The sequence below is a fragment of the Oryzias latipes genome, chromosome 9, assembly GCF_053564925.1.
Source record: "Oryzias latipes strain Hd-rR chromosome 9, Olatipes_Hd-rR_3.1".
In the NCBI taxonomy this organism is placed as follows: domain Eukaryota; kingdom Metazoa; phylum Chordata; class Actinopteri; order Beloniformes; family Adrianichthyidae; genus Oryzias; species Oryzias latipes.
Genome location: NC_136245.1, coordinates 23,499,685 through 23,526,498, shown reverse-complemented (window position 1 = coordinate 23,526,498; position 26,814 = coordinate 23,499,685). Strand labels below are relative to the sequence as shown.

Genomic DNA, 26,814 nt, shown 5'->3' with positions numbered 1-26,814 from the left:
ATAAAGGAGGATGCAGAGGAGAGGGTGAGATGGAGGCAGTTCATGCGCTGCGGTGACCCTGAATCATTGGTATTCTATTGTGTTGTATAAATGTTCATAGCTCTTTGCTTCTTTCTCTTGCCATTCTTATAGAAAAATCGAATGCTTTACATTTTTTGATCAAATACGCAATAGATGTTTGACAATCAGGGAGAGAGTTCAACTTGAGAGCTGCACCTGAAACTAACTGTACATGCAACAGAAATTATTCTTAATAAAATGTCTTGCTTCTTACAGATCAACCTTTATGGTCAGGAAAGGAGCCATAATCTATGGGCTCAACCAAAGGGAAAATAGTTTAAAGAAACTTTCACTTCAAAACAATGATGTTCCTCAAAGCAAAAGAGTAAGGGGTCCTGGGGGGGAAAAAAAGGAAAAGCAAACCACAAACTAGCTACACATTGTCCGAATCAGGTTGCTTTGTCTACAGAACTACAAATAAAAATTCAGAAAACCTTTTTTTCCCAGTAGCTCCAATCAAATGCAGCTCTATAAAAGTCATGGACAAAACCCAAGATGCTACAGTATTTGAGATCGTAGCTACTGACCTGCTATGTAATAAAAAAAAAACTTAAATCAATTAATTTAGGGTTTTATCAGAGTCTGAGACAGTTAGTTTTATTAAGAAGAAACGTTTATTTTAGTGAGAAAAACAGATGTGCAAGTACAATATTAAATGTTACGGCATGAAGTTGTAATTGAAAAGAAAAAAACCTTTAAAGACACTCTGGCAAATATTGTGTTTTTTGTGTTTTCAAGAGGCCATCCTCTACTCCACTCCATTCTGATGCATCCACTTGCTGACAAATGGATCAGTTTACGTCTTTGTTTTCCTCGTCTGAGCTGGTACCTGGCTTTAAACTGTTTGGCTGGATAGCTCCAATATTGCTCTCTATTTTTGTCGCACCGGCATGTTATGTTAGATTGGGGCTGTAAGCAAGTGGTGCTGTACACAGATGGATCACAGGAGGTGGGGGCGTTCCTGCTCTGTGGCAACGGTCCACTACAACTCAGAGGCAAATTTCTTGTAAAACGACAGTTTTTCTTAGAAAACAACAGTTTTTATGATTTTGGCTAAAAGCAGCATCGTTATAATTAAAAGACCACTGGGAACACTTTTACAATAGATCAAAAGATGATTGGAGTGGGACTTTAAGGAAAACCGACAGATGAATGCTCTATTAGACAATGATAGCTTTAATTTATGAAAAATAATGATCGATAAATGAATGACCTTGGGAACTTCATTGTTCAATGGAAGAGTTATCTCATCTTAAAATGCAAATCTTAGATTTAGCCTAAAAAGTCAGATACATTTACTGAGCATTACTGTTTAGTCCACGGATCAACATCCTGATGGAAATCAAGTAGCTAGCCCATTGTAATGGATGTTTCTGCCCAAATAAAAATTCACATGTTAGCCAGATATTTAGTATGATAGGAATGTTCAAGGTTGTCAAAAATATGGAACAGAACACAGCAAGCAGTCCAAGGTCTGGAGAAGACATTAACCTCTGTGTGTGTGTATGAGCATGTTAGTGTGTGCCTGAGACATCATGCGCAGCATAATCTATTTTAAGGAGATAGTCTGGGGATTTACTCCACACAGAGCTGAACTCTGCAGGGAGTTTACGAAGCACATGGAAACACGCTCTGCAGCATCACTGCTCATGGAGACGGAGGTAATTTCAAGATGAACTCTTATTTTTCCTGTTTTCAAAGTATCATTGTTAGCAGAATAAACCTGAATAGTCCCAATATGTATAAACTGTTTTTGACAAGAGCAAGATAAAAGAAAATATTTTAAATTCAACTTTTTCTTAGAACAGTAATTACTGTAATTTGTCCTTCATCTCTCACATTCCTGCAGATCAGACAGGTCGCCTTTGAAAACAAAAAAAGCAGTTAAGAAATTTGTGAAATTTGACCTTGCATGGCTTACTCAAGTTTTTTTTTTTTTTTTACCATTTTAACCTTGTCTGGAATTTTTGATTCATAAAGCTCTATAGTGAACTGCCAGTACAGTGTAATCCAGACAGTAAATTTCTTGTTGACTTTAAGTTTTGTTTTTAAAGTTTGAAAAAAAAAATTCAAAGTGAGAGAATGTTAGTCGTGACTGCAGTACTCACAAAAGATGACACTTGAAACACTTCTGTGTTCTGTGTTCTTGTAGTTAGTGTTATGTTTTGCTAAAGCAAAAAAATTTCAATTAAAAAAGATATACATATATACATAGATATGCGTATTTTTTATTAATTAATTAATTATTAATGTTTTATTAAAACTAATCATTTATTTGTGTCCCAAAGGTAATATATTATCATATATATGGATATAACTTACTCTGAAAAGCTTAAGAAAAGCATGATTTATGCCCATTAAGATTGGTCAATTTTTATTTTTTACATTTTGTTCACATTTTGTTCTAAAATGAGGTATTTAGTTTTTTGTCATCAGAATCAGAATCTTCTATTGTAATTATGCAGTGCACAATGAATTTTTTCCAACAATATTAAAAATACTATATAAAAAATAATACACAAAGACTGTACAGTATAATGGGATCAATATTGCACTTATGAATGGATATTCCACATATAGAATTGAATCAAAACAAATTACAATTACTGTAGACAAAAACCAATTGGAGATGCAGTGGATACACTAATCAAAGTCCTTCACTTCTCCCTGAACTATTCATTGCTTAACCCATGAACTTACAACTCAACAGAAACACAACTAAACAGTACTGCTAATAGTAGCAATAATATAGAAGATATTTGCAGTAGTTTGAGTAGCAGTAAAGTCTAGTCTCTAAAAGCACTTTGGAATCCTTTTTTTTACCTGCATCTTTATCTGACAACTGCTTGTTTCAGCTGCCTCCAGGTGTGCCTCTACAGTATATTTACCTCTATCAGGCTTACAGGATGTGGATTATACACAGCATGAAGAAATGAGTTCAAAAAAGCACAACTGGTCAAGATGTCAATGGGTCACTCCCCTGGCCAGATCATTAAATTTGCAGGGTGGGCAACGAACCTGGCAGGGGCTGAACGACAGGTGGTCCCAAATCAGCTTTTATTACTGCAAATTCTGAGTTACATTTGGCTTCGGTGGTAAAGGGCAGATCCCACCCCAGATTATCCGTGCCCCCTGCAAAGCTGCTCTTAATGGGAAGGAGTGAGAAGGAGTGAAGATGGAGAAGTAAACGAAAACGGAAAGGCTCAAAAATCTAAAACTCATACTGTTACATCACTGAGCACATGGACACATCTACTGCTGGACTGTACAGATCTATGAATGGAGAGTTAGGACTGAGCTGCAAAAACACACAACAGTTCGTTTGCAGTATGCAACTGTAGGATACTGCATGAGAGATTCCCGAGGGTTTTTGCAGATGGAACAATGATTTGAATTATTTACATATAAAAAAAATAAAATTCTTAATCAGAAAACCGGCTGGACTTTTGTAAATGGTCACACACTAATAGAGTTTTACAGAAAAAAGAAAAACATTGAAGTGAAACTTAACAGAAGACCTAAAACACAAAATTCAACAATGTAATTGTCAGTATTATATAATTATCATGAATTTTAGCCTGATAAAATATTATTTTGCACTTATGTTTTGACACAAAAATATATTAATCTATACACATAATTGTGATTGGTTAACAATTCTTACTAATACAGTATAGAAAGATCCATCCCTCGTTCATGGAAATCGTAATTTTTTAAAGTCTTTTTTTTCTAAATACTGTAAAGTTTGTCAAATAATTTAATTCATTTAACCACTTTGGAAAATGAGTGGATTTTTACCAAGAGTTACCATACAGCAAAGTTTGTAATTGATAAATTTTTATAACATAAATGCTTAAAATGTGAAATTTAGAGAAAAGTGGGACACTTGGTGCTCATAAGTACAGTAGCTAAAAGAAAAAATGCCTTTTGCAAAAGTAACATTTTTGTCAAAAACTATGTACTCGCCCATACAATATTGCAATGAAAATGGAAGTGCCCCCTTCTTCACACATTTAACTAAAACAGATTTTAAAACAGCTTCTTTCCAAAGACAATACACAAAAGTCTGTGGTGACAGTAAAGGAATTGTATTCTAGTCTACATTATAACACCTTTTTACATAAAAGTTCACACATGGGATTGTTACTATAGATTGTGTCCTTAAACATCTTCCTACTCTCTTCATACAACATTCTCTCAGTTTCATTTGACTTATTAAATAAGTCATGGTTCAGAGTTGCTGGTCAGGGTTTCCAGGAACATTTCAAAAACTGGATATTACAGAGGAACACACCTGCATACATTAACCGTTCTACTAAAACTCCCATGTGTTTGAATAAACGTTCCATTTTTTAATTAATTGTACAGATGTCCGGAGGACTCAAACGAGTCCGTCTTAAAATCAGTGATACCAGGAGATCAGAAGAGGTATCAGGAGGAGCTTCAAATTTCACACAGGCAAAAGATAATGTGATAGATGGATGAGTTAATGAGGACACTGCCGGAGTAGAAGAGTGCCCTTCATGTCTCATCAGTGTTGACTTCACGTTAGTATGCAGCTCATCCATAGGTCTGTCTGTTGAAGGCCTGGGATCAGAAGGGAAAAAGGAGCTTCATGAGTTATCCTACTAGATTTTTTGATTAGAGCTGTCTTAATTTCAATACTTGAGACGCGACTAATCTTAGTCTGAACAAGTCCGTAATTTGAAACTGCACATCAGAATAAAAATATTGAATTATATTCTAATGACAAACATGAATTAAAATGGCACAAATGTTATCTCTTTTTATGATATCAGCAAAAAAGTAATTTGTCTTTGAAAGTACTCTAATTTTCATAACTGCTGCACAAACACAGATAAAGCTGATGCAAGTTGCTGCATGTACATAAGATACATTTTACTCATCAGTGGGGGTTAACATGTGCACTTGTGAGAAAGTATAAAGATTTGTGTTGTGTGGAAGTATAAATGATTTGTGATGAACATGAACAATGAAAGCAATGGAGAGGAAGGTGGGGGGGGGGGGGGGGAATACAGAGCCATCAATCTTTCCTGTGCTCCCTGTGGTCTGGGGTACCTGTCCTGTTTCTGACATCAACAAAGCCGAGCCTTCTGGGTAGTAATCAATCAGTCGCCCTCCGACAAGCTGGCGCAGCTGAATGGTCTGTGTAAGTGCAAGTATAAGGATGTGGGTGTGCGCGAGTATTCAAGTGTGCAAGAGCGTGTCAGAGTGGTGGGGGCGCATTAGCCAAGCTTAAGATGAGTAGAGGCATGTATGATGAAGTTTGGAGGGTCAAGAGAAAAACAAACAGGTAAGACCAGAGTGTGAGAAAGAACCAAAAAGAAAAAATGACCTCCAAACCCAATCACTGGTTCCAAGTGTGAAGCAGTAGGACCTTCAGTCCCATTTTTAGTCTCTGACACATCTCCAATGTAGATTTGAACCCTAGTCTCCTAATTAGCCACAAGATTATGAAAGCCCCCAAAAGAACTGTAAGTTAAACAAATTGATTAAAACAATATTCTATTGCTTATCTAGGATTCGCATCCTTCACCTCATTTTTAAGCATTTCTTTGTTGAGTTGAGGTATGTTATTGGACTTTTCTGAATATCTTAATTATAGGCATTATCTCTTTTTTAAAATTAGTATCTTGTGCTACTTCTGCCTTAATCACAACTGCCTTTAGGGGGGAATACAATGGGCAAATCTATTTGGGGCGCGCAACACAGGCTTGCTGTCCACACAGTTCAAAAATGTTGACATAATAGTGTGGGCCTTATTTTATAGGGGCATGGTGTGGGTAACAGGTCATGGTAAACACTTAAACACCACTTAAGGGTAAGTGAGTAAGTAAGAGAGACGCAGGCGTTGTACAGATTTTTCCTTTTTTCAACCCTCCCGAACCCTGTGCACTGCGCAATGAGCCTGTTCAAGTAATAAGTGCGTACTCTGTGCTTGCAGCCTGACTGTAAATGTTTGTGTGGGCACACATGCATCTTAAAAGAGCTTGCCTATCACATGCACTCCCCATGTGTGCAGCATTTGTACGTTGTCAGTAAGGAGCCAGTGCGTGCATCTCAACAATGGCTGGAGTGAGGCGTTAAGGCACCATAAAGCAGTATGACCGTTATCCTTACAAATTCTTTTCATTACACTTATCAACACAACAATTGTGCGTTCCATTTTCTTGACGTCCCTTATAGAGGCCGCACAAGCCTCAGGGGAAATGCAAGACACACCTGCACTTCCTATAAGATGCTGCAGCACCTGTCTACAGGCTTCCACAGGCCCAGACAACCCAAAAACCCACATTCACCTGTGCGGATCAACCCCATGCAGGTGAATATGTTTAGGGTATTAGTTTTGGTAGAAAGCAGTATATTACTGCAAGGCATTACTTTTATAGTCTCAACACTGATCTTAGCCAGCGCTGTTAGAAGCTTGTTTGACAGGTTGATGTCAAATTAGGAATGCAGTTGAGTCCATAGTCAGCCTGCTATTCAGGTTCTACAAGTCAACAACACGTCCAGTTCAGTCACATTAAAACAACAGATTGTTGTGCTTTGCTATAGCACCAGTCCTTCCTCTGGCTCACTCTGTGCTGTGTTTATACAGATGCTCCTTTGCAGGTCCAAGCTGAGCTGTCATGTTCTTTTTAGAGGGAAAAGGCTTTCTCCTGGCAGCTCATCCAAACAAGCCAAACTTGTGCAATTTTTTGTTCAAACTCCACTGTGTTGTGAGCTTTAAATTTTAACATGCCAACTGTCAGTCACAGTCTGAGATGCAGCTCATGGGCTTTTCACAGTTTCTATGAGTGGCACACAGCCTGACCTTGGGGTGAACTCGCACCCTATGCAGTCCTGGGAGAGTTGGGGACTGTATGAAGTGTTTTCTGCTTCTTTTTTTTTTTGTTTGTTTTTTGAATTGTGCAAAGACGCATTCTTAATTTATTAGCAATATGTCTCACCAGACTGATACACAGACCTGCTTGGCCTCATATTGACACCAAAATGCTCAGATTTCTTTATCTCAGGCTGGATTTACTTCACCACAGTCCTGCAGTACAATCAAAATGGCATAGTAAATCACTGAGGATCTCTATTGAATTATCCCTGAAGCCAGATCAGATCTAGCATAATTGCATAAATACATTACGTTGATTAATCTCTTCTTGGTATAAAAGAACGAGCAGCACACTTATTGAAAATCATTCTTTTTTTTTTTTGTTTCTTTCTTCGGTCTCTTGAAGATAAAAAAAAAACTTAATGAAGTCTGGACTATGTGAAGGTTTATTTCTCCATCCTAATTTACAGTCAGTCTGTCACGCCATTCTCATTTTTGATTGTTTTTCGCGTCTAAATGCCAGGCTGCCAGTAAAAGCTCTTTCTGCCCCTTCCCCTTTTTATCTCATTATCTTCCTCTTCATGTTCTGATGCATTGGCTTTTAGGAACCAAAACTTTGCAACACAACAAAACTGTCCATTCTAATGACAAAAACCATGTCCTTTTTTCCATAATAACAACTAGTTCATCAGTAAAAGCTTATTCACATGCACCCTGTGTTTAAAAGAATATAATTGTTGTCTGAATGATGCCATAATTAGTGGGCACTTTATTGAGAAAGAGCTCCCAAATCACTTCTCCGCAAAAGTGGATTGAATTTATTGTACAGAAGGGAAAAACTATTTCTGATCATTAAGTACAGCTTCAGCAAGAAACCAGCCATTCACAAAGTCTCTTTCTAGCTTCTTAAGTGGGCATACAGCATTTCCTTATATAAAAAATTTTAAAAAGATTTTTTGTCACTTTTTAGATATTTTTCCCCAAATATTTTATTTAATTCTTCATAAAATTGTGAAAGACACTGATAAACAATGTGCATTACAGAGAGACAAATATTTTAAAATGGCATTATTTGCTTTGGTTTCGCTATATTTAGATTTAATCACGGGTGGCAGTGGTGCAGGCGGTTGAGCATCTAATGATCAAAGGGTTGGCGGTTCGATCATTGGACTGTCGTTGTGTCCTTTGGCAAGACACTTCACCCTCCCTGCCACCAGAGTGGCTCCACTGGTGTGTGAATGCATATGAATGTCCCAGTGATGGTCAGAGGGATTGTAGGTGCACACTGGCAACCACGCCTCTGTCAACACCAAGTGTGAGTGAATAATGGACACATTGTAGGCGCATTGAGCAGCTGGAAAAGCGCAGATAAATCAAATCCATTGTTGTTATTAATGAGGCTGTAGTGTTCCAGCACAAGCTAAGATATTTTAGTGTTTAATTGTTTACAGTAACAATGTTGTTAAATTTCATTGAATTCTAAAAAGATGAAAATGTCACGGTACAACCTTTTTACAGTCATCCTAAATTCACATAGTTTAAAAACTAGGCTTAAGTGTTTTTTTGTCACTTTAAGTTAGTGTTATTGAACAAGCTTCTTAAACAAACCCATCTTGATTTTTTGCCTGTGTTTTGTCAGACTTACTAATAAGAAAAAACCTTGTTGGTACCACTGGTGCCAAATAAAAGACCTACAATGTTCACTGAAATAACCAAAAGCTGACTGAACAAAAAGTAACCACAAGTTTACCAACTATCATGAATAAAATGTAAAGTCAATATAATGCAGTGATAATACACATGCAAAGAATGGCTGTTCACTCTTACTTAAAATTCTACTACAGCCCGGGAGCTATTTCAGGACAATCCTCTAGTTTTCAGTGTTCTCACCTTACAGCATATCTCTTCAGGGGTAACCAAAGCGAGTCAGTGTTGACTGATTCACACAATGGATGCCCTTGCTGACACAACCCTGTATTTTAACCGGACTGGGGACCGGCACAGGGAGACCCAGATTTGGGCCCCCTTGTGGCTACATAGGCATTAGCGTGAAGGGTCTTGCCCAAGGAACAACTAAAACTACAGACAAACGGGGCATGTGGTGCACATTCCGCTTAACGCGGGTTCCTGAATGCATACTAAGCACATATTTATATATATGTAGCTCCTCTTTACATGCGCGTGTTCGTCACCTACAGTTGGAAGATGTTTAGTGCAAAATGTTGAAGCCGTGAAAATCTTTCTCCAGCCATCCATATGTCACCACCAAATCCCTGTCCCCCACTGGTCAAAGTTCAACCTGGTTTAACTTACAATGTGCATTTAATGGCAACACATTTTGTACATAGAGCCTGAAAACAGTTGTAGAAACATACAAAGCTACGTGTAAACATGAAAGTTTTGAATGCGGAGGCCCAAAGACTTTTCATTGAAAGTGGCCACTTGAACCATGCGTATCCAAGGGTTGTGTGAGTGTAGCTTAACAATACCTCTTAAAAGTGTCATTTTTTCCCATAATTCTGTTATTACATTCATTTCAAAATATATCTTGAGGTTCAACTTCTAAACAAGCCCTATTAACAAAAAAATATCACATAAATCTCAAGAAAAAAAAAACATTTTGACCTGTCTGAAAAAGTCAACTTGGATCTCAGCTGATGGTGCACTCTGAATAAATATTTCTCCCACATCCTCATTTATTCATTTTCTTTACCACAGAGATATATTACAATCTGTTTTTCAGGAACCATTTGAGAGTCAGCATCTAATTAAAATATTAATCATTCGGCTGACCCGGAGCTGCAGTGCTTTTCTAATGAGCGCTGCAAGCTGCGACACAAGCAGCAAAAACAGGCCAATCTCTGTCTGCATCTCACCCACTGGTGATGCTGTTTGACAGATTAGGCTTTTACCAGAGTTCTTTGGCAAGGCACCAAAAGTATTTTTTCCCTGAACAAAGGCTTTTAACAGGGACTGCAGCTCTTTAAAGTGATTATCTGTCATGTCCAGTTTACTGCTTTTTCACTTTTCTATCGGGATTCTGCAGCCCACCAGACACAATGAGGGATGTTGGCATGCACGAATGCTGTTATACTTAAATTACACCAATCAAAAATATGGCATTTTGATATTGTAAAACAAATGAAACTCTCTCTTTAAACTCAACCTATTTGCTTTTTTATAAGTTCAGAAATGGCCTATGTGCATTTGATGTATAAATTACTTGTAAAAATGTAAGCCTTTGCCACATCTGTATAGTTGATTTTTGTGCCATTATTCCAAGCACATTCGAATCACAAACCTGATCCAGTCTACCAGTTGACTTGAGGAATTTCTGACCAATCAGCATTCACCTATATGTCCATGTCTGTGATTGGCCGGCTTTTGTGGTACATTTTGAGTGAATAAAAAAGAGAATTTCTCTAGCCCTTGTGCTATCGTATGACCCCACCCTTACATTGACATGTTATTCCTATCATGACAAAGGTGGAGAAAGGTGAAGAGGATTTCATGTAATCCATGGACACCAGTGAAGATCACAAATTGTTGAAGAAAAAAGGTTAGGCACACTGTCTTGTGGGGTCTAGATGACCCAACTCCCAAAGTTAAAGTGCCCAGGATAGCACATGGGTTACAGTGAAAATTGTTTTGATGTCACATATTTATCAGTTACAAGAGCAAACAATTATTGTTTGCACATATATTTTTGAGATTTAAATGCTTTTTAAATAATTTTTTGAGCATATCAAAATGTTTAAAGTTTTATGCTTAAAACAGTGAGTGCTGTGCTTGGAATAATGGCATAAAAATCACTCAATACATCTATAAATGACTGAAAGAGACCCAAGTCAACTCTATCAAAGGGTGACAAAGTCTCAAGACAGCAATGTACAGTATCTAGAATAGCAAGAATTAAATAACCTGGATTTCCCGTACATTTTATATGAGACCACAATATATAAGTGTTTAAAGAAATAGATTTGGTAACATAAATAATGGAACAAATGTATAACAAGAAGTAATAATTGTGTGGTACTTTACAATGTGTCTTCATTCAAAAGTTTAACACGGTAGGGTGTCTGTGTATCGGGGGGGATGATCAGGAGTACACGAGGGTCATCTCTGACTTTGTGGGCTAGTGTGAAAGTAACTACCTGCTGCTTAACACCAGCAAAACAAAAGAGCTGGTCCTGGACTGAAGGACAGATCTTGGGCTGCACATTAAACTCTAACGAGGAGGTGACAGACAGGATGATGTTGGCTAAGCTAACATCCATCATGGATAACCCCTCCCACCCTCTGCACCGATCTATAGAGGCGCTGACCAGCTCCTTCAGCACGAGACTGTTGCACCCACAGTGCAAGAAGGAGCTACCGCAGGTCATTCCTCCCCACATCCATTAGACTGTACAACACCGTGTTACAGTGACACTCCACATACACACGGGTTTCTTCTTTCTTTCTTTTACTCATTTATTTATTACAAACTGTTGCAGTCGTTGTTGTTTTGACGTTCTTTAACAGTTGTTGTTTTTTGCTGTGTATTTTTGTACTTATTTGTTTTTGTTTAAATTCACTTCATCACTTATCACTTTACTCTCTGTGAATGCCACTTTTTCTTTTCTTTGCTGTTTGCCGATGACAAGAAAATTTCCCCATTGTGGGATAAGTAAAGTTTATCTTATCTTATCTTTCTCTTAAACTGCTTTCCGCAAGGATTTTAGGTAGAAAAACCTACAGAAGGACAAAGGAAGGAATAAGTCTGTTTTTGGTTTACGTTTTGGTATTTTCTAAAAATGACATTAAACATCATCTAAATATTATTTTATATCTAAAATGTACTATTCATAAATGTACTCACATATAACATCTACACTTTTTGTGAATGCACTTACAGTTTGTGCCAAAAAGCAGAAATAGCAATAGCAAAGGTTAGCAATAGCAAAGTGATGCAAATACAATACAGTAAACCCTTGTTTTTCGCGGGGGTTACGTTTCAAAAAGAACCCGTGATAGGCAAAATCTGTGAAGTAGAAACCTTTTTTTTTAACTATTATTATACAATTAAATACTCTTTTATAAATTGAAAAGAAAGAACAGACCATTTTACAGGCTCAAGCATTTGTTGCACAGATAAAAGTACTTTAGAAACGTTTTTTCAACAAATAACTTCTGTACTGTACTGACAAATAATAATTTGAATCATCGATGTGAACAGAGGGCTTCAAATTGCGGAGATTAGCCCCTCCCACCGCGACCCGAGAGTAATTGGATTAAATGGGAGAAAATTTAAAATGATTATGAATTAAATACAAAGTACAGTCGGACAAATAGTGACTCAGGTGTATTTCACTGCTCTTCAGACTGAGCCGCTGCATCCTGACTCCGCTCTGCAGTGTTTGCTTCTTTTGAACCCCGCGGTGCAGGTGTGTTTGTTCGGGAGAAGAACATAGTGATAGGCAGTTGTTGTCGCTCTTTTTTCTATGGGTTTTAGAGAAACTCGAAATTGCAAGAGAATTTACACATACGTAATGTAAATTTGGTAAGCTGTTTTACGTACATGTACATATTAAACTGCAACCTTATTGATGCACAGGTAGAGAAGAAGCGGAGTGACTTTTTAGCCAATCACGATGCAGAACACAATGCACGATGCAAATCCGTGAAGTAGCGAAACCGTGAAACCGCGTTATAGCAAGGGATCACTGTACAGTGCATACCTAATTATTATACCATGGTCCGGGTGAATACTCGATTCTGATTGGCTGCTGGGTATAAAACCTGATAACCGCACGGTGAAAAAAGAAGTTCCGGTCGGCTAGCTTAAATGATTTGTATCACTGCGCCGGCTTCTGTAAAACAACCTTTTGCTTCATCATCTGGGCAAAAACAAGCGGTAAGCAATTAACTTTCCCTCTGAATTGATGCTTTATTCAACCCAAAAGGGACGATCAGCATTTACATATATCGCCGAATCTTGACTGCAGCGGTGGTGCTGCGCGACGCGGACTATATGTTATATATATGTACTATATGTTACGTGATGCGGCGCATCGCTTCGCGGAAGCAACCGTCCGACGCGAAGCGGAGGACGGTTCAGGCTTCCACGGCGTGCGTTAAAAAGTAGTAACCGCACACTTCATCGGCCATTAACCCTTACATGTGTCCTCTCAGTAATTTGGTAAATGTTGAAGTCAGCCAAACTGAAGGTCTTGGTAAAGCTGTTAATACCTTTTACTGAATCACTGAAGGAAGGCATGTCCGTCTGAGATAAATATCTTTACAAACACCACAAAAATCTGCCAAAAAAGCCTTACTATTCCCATAGTCATGCATTCTAAAAACAAATTTTCTTGTTCTAAAAACAAGAAAAGAAAAGAAAATGTGTGCAAAACTATTTTAAATGACATCAGTGCTTTTGTGTGGTTTATTTTATTTTATTTTTTGTTAAAGCAACTGATTAAATAAAATACATAACTTTCCATTCAGTTTGGAAGAAAACAAAAAAAACTTTTTCATTCCCTAGGTTTAATGATCAGCCTTCACATTGATGAATTGATCTTGATTATGAATGAAGTTAACAATTATGCCATTGAGAGTTCAATAATCACTCAAGTGGTCGACTGACGAAATATGACAGTAGGGAGTCTCTGCATGTGACTGTGGGGGTGAAAGTAGTTAGTGACCTTTTCTTTTTGTAGGGCAGGCGTGAATGTGAAGTGAGCTTTAATGACAGAGAAATCAGGACAGTCTTATGGATGGAAAAAAACAAAAGTCGCTAAAAAGTTTTTAACACAGATATTCAAGACTCAAAGAAAAAGCCAAAACATGCTCATTGCTTTGTGTTTGGCCAGTTTCAATCCCACTTTTTTGGGTCTTCGCTATCTTGGTTGGAGGTTTCACTGAACCTTGGCCCTACTGAAAATACTTATTTGGTCAGGGAAAAATGAAATCGTATTTCTTGCAATCTTGAACGGTTGCATTCTGAAAGAAAATGGAACCACAGTGAAGTTATGGACATGAAATCTGTCCACAGCCTTGATAACAAAATGTATTTTGTTTTTTGTTGTCAAAATGGTTCGATATACACTGGGGTAAATGGAAAATGACTATATTTTTAGAGCTACCTAGTGGTTACTCTGTTTATTTACCAGACTCCAGCTTCTTTCGTTTTTAAATGTGTCTCAAACAGGAAGTTAAGGGATTTCCTCTTATTTATTTATTTTTAATTCTACTTCTACTCTTCTTTTGTGTTTTTATGGTAACTCAAGGAAGTTGGGACATTGTCTACCACTATGTCTTTTCCCATTAAACAGATGTTGTGACATCTTAATAGACTATAATCATTCACAACATTGACACTTGAACTAACATTTTATTGGTTAAAAAAAAGAAACTAGGTTTCTTCAAATCACACAATAAAAATGGAAAGCAGATTTGAAGATTTTATAACAGTTAGAGAGTCATTTTAATTTAATAAAAAGGGGACTGCAGTGAACATGTTACATTCTTCCATTTTATACTCACAACTCTGACTCTTCTACTGGAAGACTTCTTGTTCACCTTCTCCACAATAACAAAACATTAACAATCCCTTGTTTTGTAAACCGCTCAAGTAGTTTTTAAAGTGTCAGTGTTTTTTAAAATGCTCTCAAAGTGACATTTTGAAAAAAAATCTAAACTGAATTTTATTGAAAAGCTGGTTTCTTTCAGCAAAAAGTTACAGATTACACAAGTTTATGACCTAAAATTATCCAGTTTAGGTTTGACTCTGTTCATACCTGTTTGATTTCCAACTTCATCGGGTGGCTGTTTTCAGACGAAAGATGCAAAAACCTTTAGGCAGAGAAGATAAGAGGATGGAAGACCCACATTTTAGGCAACCATCAGCTAAACTTAACCCTTGTGCTATGCTAGGCACTTTAACGTTGGGAGTTGGGTCATCTAGACCCACTAGACAGTGATCTGAACCTTTTTTTTCCATGATTTGTGATCTTTACTGGTGTCCATGAATTACAATAAATCTTTCCACCTTTATCCACCTTTGTCATGGTAGGGAGAACACGTTAAAGTAAGGGTGGGGTCATATAAGATAGCACAAGGGTTATATTTAGCTGGTGACTAAAGAGATGACTTCATGTGAATGTTAATTCTATTCTGTGCTTTCTGGATGACTAAGAAGACAGATGTTTAACAGGGATCTCATTAAACATAGTGGCACTTCCATTAGTTATAGGTCTGTCTTGTGTTTAATACCTTACATTCCATTCCCCTGAAAAATCTAACAACATAATTAATGAAATCAAAAAAGATCACAAAATGCAATCTAACATAAAAAAAAAGAGAAATGACCGTGGTAAAGGTTTGCAGGTTTCCTGGTCTTAAAATTGAAGAAGCTTAGCTGAGGTCTGCTGGATTTTTATTAATATTTTTATGAAAAGTCTGATTGCTGTTGAAAGATTCAGACTGACAAAATACCAACACTGCTGTTTCTTGGCAATGATGATTTCATTATCTGTAAATGTACTGTTATGCAATTTATTATCATTTTAGTTTTCAAGTTGCTAACTCAGACTACTGAGTCATGCCCAGGATATGTTTCTAAAGCCATTTATATGTTTGCACCCATTGGCAACCTTCAAATCCACCTTAAAAGCTCAAAGCTTCTCTTTAATAGGAGTTTCATCAACTCAGCTGAACTTCAGCCATTGCAAAAAAGCTTTAAGATGCTCAATTTTACAAGGACACAGTGAAGTGTCCTTGTAAAATTGAGCCTTTAATGCAAATTATGTATCCAAATCCACATAATGTGAAAAAAATCAAAATAATTCAAAAAGCTGAACCTGATAAGTGTTTTCTCAGTAAATGAGATCATTTAGAAAAGTGTTTTTCAACTTCAGCGCGGCGCGTGCGTCAGAAGTTTCCTTCCACAACAAACACTGTTGCTCTGCGGACGCCTCTGCGCTCCGCGCTCGCCCCGCGTGCTCCTTGTCTCCCCTTCCTATTTTCTCCGACACCCCTGGCCAGGGCGGCTCCAGGGAGGAGCAAATCGTGTCTGTGCAGAGCAATCGGACTTAATACTGAACGTTTTGTGGATGAGGGGCGGATGCGTTGTTACGTGTGGGAGCAATCAGACAGCCATAGGCCCCGCAGCTCTATGTGAACGAGCAGCAGAACATGTCTCCAGCTCACACGGCGGCTGTGGGTCGGTGTGAGCTTTTCAATGCAAAATTCCGCTCAGTCCTTAGAAACCGTAACAACGATCACGTTGATTTGTGTTTCCAGTCGTGTCCCGACAAAATAAAGGCTGATGTTATTCCCACATATTTACGTGCAGCCAGCCGAGTCACTGTGACTCAGAGGTAAATTCACTCCGGACCATGCGCTGTTCTCTCCTTCACACAGCTGACTGGCTTTTCCAAACCCGTTGGTGATGGTGGATTTTGTCACGCTGCTTTTAACGATTGCTTTTAACTTGAAAGCTTCATCATATTGTAGCGGCGATCACGTGCACGTTAGGTCTAATGGCACCAAAGGATTGTGGGATGCAGCCGGGCATGCGTGTTTCGTTTTGTTGAACCATGACTGAAGTGTCTAAGACCTAGAGCCAAGTCCATCCTGTTTGGCTGCTTAGAGGTGTGTTGAAAAACAAATGACTTGTGTTTGGTGTTAGATAGAAAATTCAAACTATTCACTGAGTCCGAAAATACGTACATGGCGGCTGCCGATTAAATCCATAAATTGGCCGCGTCACTGAATAAGCCGCAGGGCTGTAAGCGCAGGAAAAAAGTAGCGGCTTATAGTCCGGAAATTACGGTAGTTATGAATATGAAAGATTGTAAAATACTTTTTTCTTTTAGTTTATTTGATTCTATTAAAGACATTTTGATAAGAATGACGGTACCACAATTTAGCCATAGCATCAGATGTTTTTGGAAAAGTCCCGCCCCTTTTTTTTTTTTTTTTTTTTTTTTTTTTTTTAACTTGTCCTGTCCAACAGCTAGGCAAACAGATGAGAGCTGAGGGCCTCTTGTGTTGGACATATTTTATTTTAACAAGAGGGGTTATTCATCTTCAGACAAACCAAAGGTATGTCTGAATAAACCCCTTTTGTAATTGAGGCCAAACTTTATTAATTTCAATCATGTTTGAAAATCTTTGGTGTTGGACCGGACGGAAAAGGAAAGAGGGGAAGAAGAGAGAGGGACGTTAGAGAGAGGGGGGGGGTAGGAGGGTGATAATAGGAGGGGAAGGGGGGTAAGACCATGAAGCAGCATAGAGCAGACAGGTTTACTGGTTGTTTATCGTTACGGTACGGTTCAAATGTAGTACAAAAAGGGCGGGGCCTGTTCACACACACTAAAATATTATCAACACACCTGCTAGCCGCAGAAATGTCCACATGTCAACATGCACACAAAACAGATAGTGTTCACGAACGCATACCTATGCCTTTAAACCAACTAGTGTGAAATCTTTCATTCATTCAATCATGCAAACTATTAGTGCAAAGGTGAGCTAACACCTGTGCTCAGGTGAGTGTTTATGTTCTTCTAAAATGGATGGTGGAATGTGAAAAGAAGGAGGAGGAGCGCCCAGCCACCCCCACACCCATACCCCCGCCGCAGCAGCAGCGGCAGCCGGAATTCCCCCAACGCCACACGGGAACAGGCAGGGAACAACCGCCCCCCGGGCGACCAAGACCGCCACCCAGGCCAGGGCCAGCAGGACCGCCGCGAGGCCCCCAGAGCCAGAGAGCAGGGAGGCGCAGAGGGAAAGAGAGCGCCGCCCCAGCCCAGCCAGGAAAGCAGCCCCCCGCCGCGCCGGAAGAGCCCAACGCAGGGCCCCACCGGAGAGGGACGCCCACAGCCCCAGACGAGCACCCCACCACCACCCAGGAGTTCCGGGCATCCCCCCGCCCCGACCCCAGGTACGAGCCAGGACCCCCCAAGGGAGACCCGCTCCGCACTCCAGGCAGCCACCCACCCGGCCCACGGTTGGTCCAGGTAGGAGCAAGGCAGGGGCCCGCCGCCCCCGCCCAGGAGGGGGGAACCCCGGGGAAAAAAGGGCGGCCCACTAGGGATGTTATAAATATGGCCCGACCAGGCTCGGCCATGTTGGAAATTTGGCGGGGCCCAGCGCCCAGGGGCAAGGACCAGGACCCACCCCCCAGGGACACGAACACCCCCGGCTCAGGTGTAATATGAACCCCCCCACCGTGCGGAGAGAGCACCGCCGGGCCCAGGGAGCCGGCACCCAAGGGACACGGCCGCCATCGCCAAGGGGCCCGCACCCCCCACCAGGGAAGGGGTAGGGGACAGATGGACCCAGGTCCCACCTTCCTTGTAAAATGTGTGTGCGTGTATGGGTGTTTGAGAGGGTGTTTGTGTGCATGTGTGTGTGTTTATGTTTGAATGTATATATTGAAGGGGGAGGGGTGTGTGTACTAAGGGGGGTGCAGTTAAAATTGGCGAGTAGGGCACTAAGGGGACATCTCCTGATTACTCACAGTGATGTCCCCTCACCCTCCACACCAAGGGGCCCTAAATGTCTAAGGTGCGGTTAAAATTGGCGGGTAGGGTGCCAGGAGGACATCTGCTGCTTGCTTGCAGTGATGTCCAAGCACCCCCCCTACCAAGGACCCTACATGTCTAAGGTGCAAATAAAACCGAAAGAGGGGGGGCCCACTCCATACGGCAACCATAGGAGGGGGGCCACTCCCAAGTAGCCCCCCCCCAAGGCGCATCGCAGGCTAGACCCCCCACCCCCTCACCCTAATATGAGGTTATATAAGGAAGGGGGTAAGTTGGGGACAGCTGGTAGACTGTCCCCCGGTGGTCAAACAGCCGTCCCCCAGCCCACCCCCAGCAAAGGGGCCAGGGCCACCCAGCCCAGGGGCCCACCCCCGGAGGCGCCGACACCCCAGGCCCGGCACCACCCACCCCACACAGAGAGAGAGGAGCCAGAAAGTCCCGCCCCTTTAACTGTCTCCACCAATCATTCTTGGAGGCTTAAACACACGTCATCAGTCTGACCAATCAGAAATGGTTAAAGTCTTCACTTCCTTGTTCCGATTCTGCTCATAAAGTCGCTCAGTTCCAACAAAAATACCAGCTAAAGCTCGTCTTTAGCGATGTAGCTTTACGCGGGATCCGGTATCAGACTGTGGAAAAAGTGAACACAACAATGAAGCTCAGAGACGCAAGTCTGTCTGGCGTTCGGCGGCTGTTTGCACTACATCTCCCATGATGCATTGCGTTAAAGTGACAACGCCTCAGCGCACAATGAGTCTTCCTTTGATGTCTTGAAACCACAATGAACACACATCAGACATTTTTTAAGTCTTCTAACTTTAATTTTATTACATCTTTTAGAAAAAACAGCTGCAACTTCCAGCTTTTTCTGCCACAATTGTCACAAAAATGCATGTGAGATTGCAGAGGGGCTGTAGATCAATACAGACCATGAGTTTCTCTTTTTTTTTGTTTTTATGCTGGTGTGCCGCGGGATTTTTATCAAGGTTAAAGTGTGCCGTGGCTCAAAAAAGGTTGAAAAACACTGATTTAGAAAGTGCTGCTACATTTTTTGAGAAAGGTATTAATACAGTTTCCCGTTAGTTGGTGTGCTTGTAAAAATGTGTTTTCCTTTAACAATAATAACATCTAAACTCCAAAAGTGATTCCTTGGAAATTCAGTTTAGACTTTTAGTATATTTAAAAACCTGCAGACTGACAAAAATAAACACACATTACAACCCACAACATTATGTCATTAACCCTCCCGGTAAATTGCTAACATGTTTGCCATTACTAGAACCTAATTTTCTATCACTGTGGCACCACACACAGAAATGAAGAAAACTTGACAAAGATCATGAGAAAAAAGCTCATTGAATCAGATCTGTTGCTTCTCCATTTGTGAAAACTCATTTAGTTTCTGATTGGGTTAAAAGCAAGGCTCCTGCTTGGCCATGTAAATGTGGTCATGGATGAGCAAAAACAGGAAGTGAAGTGAACAGAGGAAGTGACATATGCATTATGAAAATATGCATTCCACCTTCCCAACCACCCAAATAAAAGAACAGGAAAAAGTGGGAGAACCAGGAGTTACAGACACTAAACAAAATGTGTAAAGGACTGAGTAAATGTCAAGTCCTTTTTTTTTTTTTTCTTTCTTCCTTTGCGGTGCTTGTTTGGGACAACAGTGCTTCTAATGATCAGGTGCTTTCAACTGTTTCTGACAGTGTTAAACCCAGCTCATCTGGATATGTCAGTGAGAACAATGCTGGTGTTTAAGCAAGACTAGATCCATTCCTCACCAACTTTGGCACATACACTATTGATGTCTGTCAAGTTGTCAGAGATGACAAACCTACTTATTGTAACATGAAGCCTTGAACTGCACATTATATTGAGAGATACCCTCTTCCTACCCCTGGTGTGTCAAACTTTTTAAAAGCAAGTGAGGCAAAAACAACAAAACACTAGCATGAATCATAAAAAAAAAACACATAAGATCAAATTCTACAAAAGATTTTGATTTTGTAGCAAAAAAGACAAGATATTATCAGACCTAGAAGAACTACTTTATTAATACAGAGTTTGATACAATGAAGAAAGTTAGGTTAAAAATGACTTAATTTTTGGGTGGTTTGTTTATGCCTTGGTCACATGCACCCATATGGGGATTGATCCACATGCTTTTTTTTTTTTCACAGAGACACAGAAGTAGGGGCAGAAAGCGGCTTTTGCAGCAGGATGGACGAAGAGCCTACCAGGATGTGAATGAACCCAGACATGAAAATGTGATTACCGATGCTTTGGTGCTTTTTAAAATAAATAAATCTGATCTCTAAACATCCTCCGTGTCTTTTATGCAATGTAATGAGACACACACAGACAGAAATGTGAAAGTATCTGCTGTGAATCCAACCATTGTTCACATTGGTGTTTATGAAGCTAGGAGCTAAGTCCGGTAGGCGAAGCAGCAATCCGTGTTTATGACTGACTTATGAAGTAAATAATTATTTCAATCGCACAAATTAATTAATTCGCGGAAACGGAAAATTATTTTGAGGGAACAAGATATTAACTTGTGGGAACGAGATATTAACTTGTGGGAACAAGATATTCATTTGTTGGGACAAGATTTTCATTTGTGGGAACGAGATATAGTTTATTTTATCCATGTCAGGACACAGGCTCCAAAGTAGAGGGTCATTGACTGGTGCGGCCACATCTTAAAGGAAGTGTAGGTGTGTCTTGCAGTTCCCTCCCATAGCAAAGCAAAACTGAAGATGAGATCTCGTTTCTGTCACATTTACGTCTCCTAGACATAAATGAGAACTGTTTGAGACTAAACTGCTTTTCTCATTCTTCTCAAACATTTCTCCTGAGAAATAAGTCTCACAGTGAGCACTGTTTGAGATCTCAAAATTCTCTCACAACTGTCTTTTCTCCAGATCTCAATTAAGAGAAAAATGAGCCATATTATGTTGCGCTCAAGTATGTCTCAATTTGATATCCTTACTTCAAATTCCTATCTCAGTTATGTCTCAGTGAAAGACATCAATGGTTCTGTCTCTCGTTGCTCAATAATTTAGATCTTGTTTTAGCCTTTTTTTTAATTGTCTCAGCAAAAAGAAAAATGAGAGTAGTACAAGCCCTAAAATGAGTCTCATGATGACACCATTACAATTCATCTCTAGAAAATAATATTTATTTACTTATTTTATGTTCAACTTAAAAAAGTTGTTTATTGCTTACACATTTATATAACTCAATTACAATTTCAAGAGAAAAAAAGTTAAATCATTAAGACGGTCATGTCCTCAAAAGACATATTTTTAAAACTTTTTAAAAAACATGAAATTTCAAGACAACGTTGCAGTGTCAATTTAATAAACTTTTCTTTTGACTGCTTAGATAAACATAAATGAAGAAGAATGTATGTTGGGTTAATGATGCTAGGTTTAGTTAAACACAAACACACGCATGCACTGGCACACATGCATACACGCATAAGTGCATATACGCACACTTATATGTTGGTGGGTATAAAACATTTAACACATTGATGTCTGAACTAAATAAAGGACATTTGGGATCAAATTTGGATCACCTTAAAGTGAACAAACAATAGATTGTTCATTTGAAACAAACAAATAAAATACATAAATAAAAATAATCAAATAAATAAATCAACTTTAGGGCGGTACAGATTTATGGGGTTCAGTTTGAGTTAATTTATCTTTGTCTTTAAAAATCCCCCTTCATGCTACGACGGAGTTTTAGGGCCACGGTGAGGAAAAAAAATTCTGGCCAACATGACGAGATTAAAGTCGTCATGTCGACTTTAATCTCGTCATGACGAGAAAAAACTCGACACAAAGTTTCGAGAAAAAACTCGTCTTGTCGAGATAAAAGTCGAAATAAAGTTTCGAGATTAAAATCGCAATGTTGCGCGCGAGCGAAAAAAACTCATAAATTTACGAGATTATTGTGGAAGTGAGCAGCACGCAGAGCAGCAGGTGAACGCCGCGCAGCAGCAGAGCAGACCGACTAAACTTTGTTGAACAGGTGAGCTGAATGTTAATTGATAACGTCCCAGATGTCTGGAAGCTCATTTGTTTGATTTACAAGTTATTAAAGTTTTATTTATTGATGGTTGGTTTGCAGGATCCCTGCAGCCCGATAGCCGTCATCGGGTGTCCCTGCAGCTGTTTGCTTGAATCCTTTCTTCCTCCACCAAAGACCAGATCTCTATTTTTGTGTGATGCTTCCGTCTGGAGGAAAAACACTTTTTGCCTTTTTCAACGTTGTAATGCTAATATAAAAGACTATTTTCATTCATCTTTGTTTTTTAATGATCAAACGGGTCGCTTCATCTGCAGGAGGGGGCGTATGTATCACTGTTTACTTCCGCATTGGTGTTTGGATGACAGGTTCATGACGTAATGTGACAGATGAACTTCAGGATATGTGAATGAAAGGGAGAATAAAGGCTGCAGCGATCCTCTACACCCAAACGTGTCTCTGAGCTCCTTATTTTACATATGAAAGTCCGCTTTACTGACACCGAACCCTGGCAAGACTGCTACACAGAAAATAATCTGATTTTGAGTCGCCAAAAGACTCAGAATCTCTTTGTTTTAAACCTATAATCCGGAAATAAAGCTTCACAAAAGGCTCCACATATTTCATCTTCAAGCGATGCTCCGATAAACAGACAACTTCGGGGTTTTCTCCTTGTTAATCTATGACTTTTTTCCCGTAAATTTACGAGTTTTTATCTCCTAATAAAATCTTTTTTTTGGTGGCCATAAAACTCTGTCGTAAACTCTTAAATACAAAGCCACTAGCTCACTAACATTAGCCATAACACTGAATACTCCTGAAAGACTCAGCTTCACAGCTGTCGCGCAACATTGCGACTTTAATCTCGAAACTTTATTTCGACTTTTATCTCGACAGGACGAGTTTTTTCTCGAAACTTTGTGTCGAGTTTTTTCTCGTCATGACGAGATTAAAGTCGACACGACGACTTTAATCTCGTCATGTTGGCCAGAATTTTTTTTCCTCACCGTGGCCCTAAAACTCCGTCGTATCATGCAGCCTTACAAGCTGAAAATATTTTCTTTTTTCTTGATCTTAGTCTGCATCATATTGAACAAACAGAAGCCTGGAGTAACGCGATTTGAATTTTAAACTGTATCACAGCCTCACTTGACACAGATTTCTGATTGGTTGATCACAGTGGGAGGGAAAACTCAGTGGTTGACGTCACCAACGGGCCGGAATCTGCAAGCGGGAGAAGTGCAGAGAACGATAGACTTTTGACGAGCGCTTGTCGTATTTTTTCTGCGTTTTAATAATCCGTGGGATGAATCTCCAACCCTTTTTTTGCTTGTCTAGAAAAGATTCAAGTAAAATCTTTGAAGTTTGAACGGTAAGTTTGCGATTTCTGTCCTCCAACTCTTAACTCAGTTGAATGCTAAAGGTGTTTTAAGCTAGCTCCGCCAGTAATGCAGACGTCTGGGCTATTCGCGGTGGCTTTGGCTGTATAAGTAATTATTAAATTTTAAAAAGGATAACTTGTACATTTTGTAATAAAAAATAGACATATTGAATTGTTATTTGCGGTGCAGAGTTTACAGGAATGAGCATCGATATTTTTCCAAACGCGTGAGTAACTGTAACTGTTGGAAGACATTTTGCTCTTCAGTTAGGGTCTGCAGGGTTCGTCCCATTCACAGTATGACGACACCACAGACCATTTCCATTATTGCAAACTTCAAAATGTGCAGTTTCACTCTATATGCATTTTTAAGCTAAAGGCCTTTTCTTGTTTAAAAGATCATCTTGCAGACGTTTGGCCTGGCATGTGACGTCATCTTTTGAAACTGGTCATGGACGTGTGTTTAAAGTAAAGTCATCATTAACTGCTCACATGTCTAGAAATCATAATCTGAAAATTTAAGTATGCATATTAAGGAAACATGTTCTCAGCCCTCTGTCAGTGGTGGAGATGTTTAGAGAGCACAGATGTAGCTAAGCCAACAAATGTCAACACTGATATGTACGAGGATTTTAGTGAATCATATAAATCATATTTAAAAACCTATCCAGATCTTACTTTGTGCTGTATAAAATGTGTGTACACGTTTTTTTTTTCACCCTCTCTGATTCAAGGTGATCTAAATTCTACATGTGAAAATGAGTGAATCAGAACCCATGTTCCTCCACACTGCCATTATGGAGGTCCTACCAGAGCCACAAAAGACATCCTGGAAGAACACTTGCAGTCCATTGGAATAAATGGAGTTGTATGACGATCTACGATTCATAGAAGAGGCTGACTTGCTGCCAGCTTTGAGACCTCTTCAAGCCCGGAAACGTCTTGCTTTCTGGAAATTTAAATGTGAGTCTCAAACATTACAAATGAGTTTTTGTAATGCACGGAAGTGGATATGAATATGAATGGGTAACACACTGACAGTACAGTGTAAACTTAATACACTTATACTGTTTGTTTGTTTTTTGTTGCAGACCAAACGCCAGAGAACAGCACATCATCATCTGTTGAGACCTCACCAACACAATCATCGTCACTTTTGTTATAGTCACCGAGGAGTTCGTCATCCACATCTTCCAGAAGCCAAGGACTGTACGTACATTGACTGGGAGGACAGCTTTGAAATTCCATGGAGTAAGTTTTCTGAGGAATTTGTGCAGAGGGGAAAGAGACCTGGCCCAAGACTAAGGAAAGAAATGGTTTGCACTCTTGTTGCAGAAATGATGAAAGCAAGACGTTTTTCCAAACTCTAAAAGGCTGCAGATGATGCAGGGAGAGCAGAGTGGCTGCTCAGAAGAGATGAGATGTTAAAGAGATGCTCTTTCTTCTGCTCTGCTAGTTTAATGAGGAGGATGCCATGTTCTTGTAGAAGATGCAGACGAGGTCCAGCTGCAGCAGGTGCCGTTGACTCCAACTGTTATTGTATGTGGTAAGTAAAGTTTCAAATGTTAAATTATTCTAAAGGTTTTGTCTTTGTACACTGTACATGAGTGACATGTTTACTTTATCCATTGTTCTGTCTTTAGGACAGTCTTGCTTTTCCCCAAGGAGGTTCATGCTCAGTTGGGACCGCTCCATCGTACACAACAACATTGCAGCACTGTGCCTGATGTTCAGAAGCTACTTCTGCTTTAACAGTCATTATCCAACTGAGCTGGCTTCAACCCTGGAGTTTCTGCAAAGGTACATATTTATGAGTGCTGTCATGCGATTCATTTTTGGGTGTGGTTAGATAATCATGACCTGCAGTTAATTATTCTAATTAATCTTGTATTAATCTAACTCAGGGCTGCTCATCCCTGGTCCTTGAGATCTACCAGCCTGCCTGCTTTCCAGCTCTCCCTGAATTGCTTGCTGCTGATTACCTGGACCAGGTGTGTTCATCCAGTCAGAATATGGAGACATCTGGTTGAGCTGATCAACAGCTAGCAGGGCTTGGAGATCTAGAAAACAGGCAGGGTGATAGATCCCAAGGACCAGGAATGAGCAGCCCTGGCTAACCTAAAATTTAGCTGTGAAAAATCCTTATTTTGGGGTAATTTGATTTAAATAGCAAGATTGTGTCACAGTAAAAGAAATATAAAATACAATTTAAAGGGTGGCTTTATGAAGTTTTCTTAGTTATTTGTTAAATAGTTAATGCCCATAGTATGCTGCATTTCAATTCTTTTAACTGAAACAGATGTCCTCTCAAGCGACGTGTGGCTGCTTTAAGGGATGACAGAAATGTAATCTTATGGTAGCATTATGCAGCTGCTTTTATAAAACTACAGTTTGCTTCTAGTTTGAAGTGTTATCTTTGTTTGTTATGTGCGGTCTATTATCAATTTACTCATGCCAGATTTTAATGTTCTTGTCTTACAGCTGATGTCCTAAGATGTGCCACTCTACCTGGTTGGGAACAAATTGAAGAGGCCAAGCTCAAGAAAGCCGTTGTCAACAAATGTAGGGCCAGAACAGGTTCTAAGGCCACTGCTATGATCTACAGTATGCGGACTGGTTTCTCTTCCATCTTTTTTCTTATTTTTTATCTTAATTTGGTTCTCAAATTGGTTCATGGATTTGGTAGGCTGCAAGTTTCAGAGAATGTTTTTATCAGGTACTTTTTTACGTGGTTACATAATCTTGTTTTTTTCCTTGTACCTCAGCAGTGATGTCAGTGTGTTTGTTGTTTAAAATCTGGAAGTTTTCTTTACCATCATGTCAGCCACATTTAGTACGCCACGGTTCATGTACTTAATGCATTTAATATTTTAAAAAATGTGTAATACTGCTACCACAATTCAAATGCTGTACTGATGATGGTGCTGCCCAAATAAAGTGTAAAGCATTTA

The 26,814-nt window shown here is 39.5% G+C and overlaps 1 long non-coding RNA gene across 2 annotated transcripts; it reads left to right on the top strand.

Moving 5' to 3' along the window:
* The first annotated feature begins 1,642 nt into the window (after window positions 1–1,642).
* Window positions 1,643–26,814, top strand: LOC105357973 (uncharacterized). Of its 2 annotated transcripts, XR_013658165.1 has the most exons (7): window positions 1,643–1,721; window positions 20,625–23,854; window positions 24,598–24,826; window positions 24,955–25,114; window positions 25,199–25,409; window positions 25,507–25,663; window positions 26,345–26,814. It is a non-coding gene; the product is annotated as an uncharacterized LOC105357973 (long non-coding RNA). The 2 variants fall into 2 exon arrangements; XR_013658164.1 differs by having other exon boundaries at window positions 24,955–25,409.